Raw genomic sequence first — 4,225 nt, 5'->3', positions numbered from 1 at the left:
TTTAGGCGGTCGCTTCATGGAGTAACTACACCCATGGTTCCTACTAGGAGACCTCGGGTTTAATTATTACTCGTACTATAACACTAGATTAGCATTCCGACACAAGAGTACGCGAGAAGAGGGACCATCTACCAAAATTCGACTTAGTCGATTGCAATTGTCTAACTAGCAGCCTTACTTCCACTTCGGAAAGCTGATGGGAGAAGAAGTGGATGAAACCTCAGCTTTTATGTAATATAATCGGTTGGCGTCCTCTAATAAAATATATTATATTCAAACATAATATAGGATTAATACAACATAAGCCAGGAGCTTCGTATTGAACGGAGTAATATGTATAAGTGAGAATAGCTCTACAACAATTACAATATACTTTTTGTAGAAGTATCGAGTGATATCGAAAGGATATATTTAAAAATAAAGTGAAGACACTAGGCTAGGATTATTAATAGAAGCGTTCCCCTAGTTTCGATAAATGACGAAGAACGTATAGTTTTAACTGACATAATACTTTCATTGTTGAATTTTAAAGTTTTATCAGGAGATAAGAAAACGAAGGTTAAAATACTAAGAAATAAGTCCTTGGTAACAGGCTTACTAAATTCACTTAAATTAAATGTTATCTTACATCAAAATTAACCAACAGAACAACAAACTTTTATCTTAAAACATTTTTTTAAAAGTTTTCACGGGTTAAGTGTAGATTGCTTCCAACAGGATAATTTTCGAAAAGTTTATTAATTAATTTGATTAACGCCCTTAATCTTGAATACGGGGAAGTCCCATTTAAAACATTCGCAGCGTAAACTGAATTTCGGAGTTCAACGAACTTCGAGCACCGAGATATATTATCAAAATTAAATCAAAATTCACATAAATATGACTCTTTTATTTTATTTTGACCACGCATTGCTGATTAAATAATATTACGAAGATTTTTCTGTGTTCCTATAAAGAAGTTTACAAACAAAATTATTTTTGCTTTGAAGGTATTACTCCATTGATTCGACTCCATGATCTTTGAGTTACATAAGGCATGTAACCTCTTTTTTTAATATAGAAAACGCTTGTGAAATTATATGATCGCTACAATGACCGATTTTGGTCGTGGTCGCCACTCGAGAGAGAGAGAGAGAGAATCGAGAGTCGGCTGCAAAAGCGATGTGCCATACCTACTGCCACTTTGCACGTATTTTAACTAGAATTATAGAGTAGTAGTATATATAAATAAATAAATACATATATTATATATATCGACAACGACACGACATATATTATATATATAGACGTATTCATTTTTATGATAGATGTATTATAAGTACTTTACATTTTAAAATTTATGTACATCTGTTTTTAATCAATCCATTTTTTTCTACGTAAAAAGCCATCCAATCGTTGTCTGGAATGATATTATTTTTCATAATTTTCCTTTATTTGTATTGTCATCTAACAAATAATTCAGACATAATAAGAAATAATTTCGCGTGTTTTGTTCGTTATAATATATTATGATAAAAGGTACTAACGGATTGTTATTATTTACAAAACATGCCACATAAAGCAATCAAACAGCATGATAGCATTTCATCTGTGAATATACAGGATGATTGTTTATAGATGTAAAAGCTTTAGATGGGTGAATGCTTAGCTAATTTGTTGTAAATAGATGTACGGTACAGACTATACAAAAGTCAATAGTTTTATAAATTATGTAATGATAATATAGTAACCAAAGCTCATAAAAATTAATTATTGATTACTACTTCTTTCTGTAGACTGCATTGTCGGTATGTCACCGACTAAAATAAATGAAGATAAATACATTCAAAAAACTTTTAAGTTGAACGGTTTTTTGATACCTATATTGTGGTGGTTGTGGAAAAATGTGTACCTAGTCCGCCATATTGGAACGGCGTCTATCTAGAAGTTTAAATTTTGATATAATCATCGTGTTTTACTAGTGTAGCCCTTTCATTTGATACCCATATTGAGAGGGTTAAGGAAAAATACGTAATCCGCCATTTTGTATCGGCGGCTATCTTAGATTTATAATGTTATTGATTTTATTATATTGTATTGTCATCTAAATTAAATGTGTGTACCAAATTTAGGATCAATCTGACAACGGGAAGGTGCTTAAATTTCAATTTCTAATTTTGACCCAAATAAACAAATTCCGTACGGGTCGAACGAAATAAAACCGTTTAAAAAGGAATTACACAAATATGTTCGATACATTTTAAGTCATTTTATTAATTTTAAACGTTTCGAAAAAATATTGACATTGCAGCATTTCGTTTCAATTTGATATTTATTGAAGTGATACACGATATGACGCGTAGATTAGATTTTCCGTCACGTGAACATGCCTGCTGAGATTTTTGTCTCGATAACATTTTTCATTTTTTTTAGAGGTCTGATTCAGGTGAAAAGCCGTATATATTTTGAAATAAAACTATATGTATATACATACATATATGTGTGAGAAGTGTATATATGAGAAGATTAAATAATAAAACATGTACCTCTGATTCACTTTAAGTATTATATTAGCCAAGATACATTTGATACAGAACAGTTTAATAAACATTCGGATATGAAAACAGATAAAAAATCAAATAAATAATATTATTCATAACGAAAAGTTAGTTTGTTTACTTGTCTCTATATACCTTGAGATTAATTTGACGTCTGTTTTCTTGTGTTCATATCTCGTATACTGATTTATTGTTCGCGACCCACGGAGAATTCTTTGAGTGCCTTCATCGACACAAGCTCAAGGAGGGTCCATCAGACTGTGGTGTTGATGACCAGCTGTCCCATCTTCAGAGCAACGAGAAAGCAATGCCAGTTTCAGTTAGCAGAAAAAAGAGGTAGACATCACCTATAGTAAAACTTTAAAGCTTTTTACCGAAGTTATAGCTTATGCAGCTATGAATTCACCCCTATAAGGTTTTTACACCAAAAACTTTTATGCTTGAAACCTTCAAGTTAGATAAACCATAAATTGATTTTATTTGCAAGTTCAATAACTTTAAGAATCAACTTTCAAAATTTTAAATCAATTATGTTTCATCGAAAAGGATTCCTTAATCTCATATTAAAATGCATAGCAATGATTTGACTTCTGTTAGAGCGACAGTAGACTAAGCGTTTAAAATATCTATACAAATAAATAAAAATAGAGTGTCTGTTTGTAATATTACAATAACCGCTTTTTACTACATGCATATAAGTATATATATGGAACATACATAAAAATTGCATTTTGTTCCGGCTAATCTTTGAAATGTCACAATTTTTACGGGACTATACTGGTAGCTGATGTAATGAGGAGTAACTTAGGCGATTTTTATGTTAGAAAAAAAATTATTATGTTATCATATCTACAAAAGTCAGTACGAGGCACGCGAAGCAGCGGGGAACAGCTAGTTATTTAATAAGATGTGAGTATTGTGGTAGTAAATATGGAGTAGGTAGACTGAAGAGATAGTTACGACGAGGTCGCTGGAACTCATTGGATATGGTTAGAGCAAGACTGGTAGTTGTGGCGATCTTTTTAGAAGTTCTATGCTATGCAGAGAGCGTCTATTGGCTGACTTGATGATGACGGTGAAAGATGTAGAAGTAAGAAAAGGACCAATACATAGTTACTTCCGCCAATGCACTTGTAGTCGTGCAATAAAATGCACCGCCCGCTAGTCCACTGATAAATGCGCATACGGCAAACAATCCTAATTACACAACTACCACTGTTAAATCACTCAACACGTGTTTCACCCCTCCACGGGGTATCCCCAGGAGTGATGTTACACCGATTAGTGCCAAACACAGAGTAGCACTCTACGACACGACTACTACTGCATAGCGGAAGTAGCTATATATTGGCCCTTTTCTTACTTAGGATGGACTTCCACAAAATAACACCTGAATTTATTAGATGTTGTAGAAGATCACATAGCACGTCGAACAGATGACTGGAGATCACAGAACAGAAAGAACAGCAGTGAATCTTCTACGACTGAAACCATGATGATGGTGCGCGAGAATTCGGATATTTAAATGTACTCCATAGATGAGATATATGAGAGAATACAGTGTTACTTTTAACTATTTCTGTCGCAATTTTTCTATTTTATCTCTCCGTACTAACTTTTCTTGTCTTAATTAAACAACAATCTACTGCGAGTTGGAAAGGGCAGTATTTTTATTCTAAATAGGTTTT

Source organism: Battus philenor, unplaced genomic scaffold, assembly GCF_028537555.1.
Source record: "Battus philenor isolate CCGP_79_NKW_IND1 unplaced genomic scaffold, ilBatPhil1.0.hap1 SCAF_10, whole genome shotgun sequence".
In the NCBI taxonomy this organism is placed as follows: domain Eukaryota; kingdom Metazoa; phylum Arthropoda; class Insecta; order Lepidoptera; family Papilionidae; genus Battus; species Battus philenor.
Note: the sequence above shows the minus strand (reverse complement) of the source record.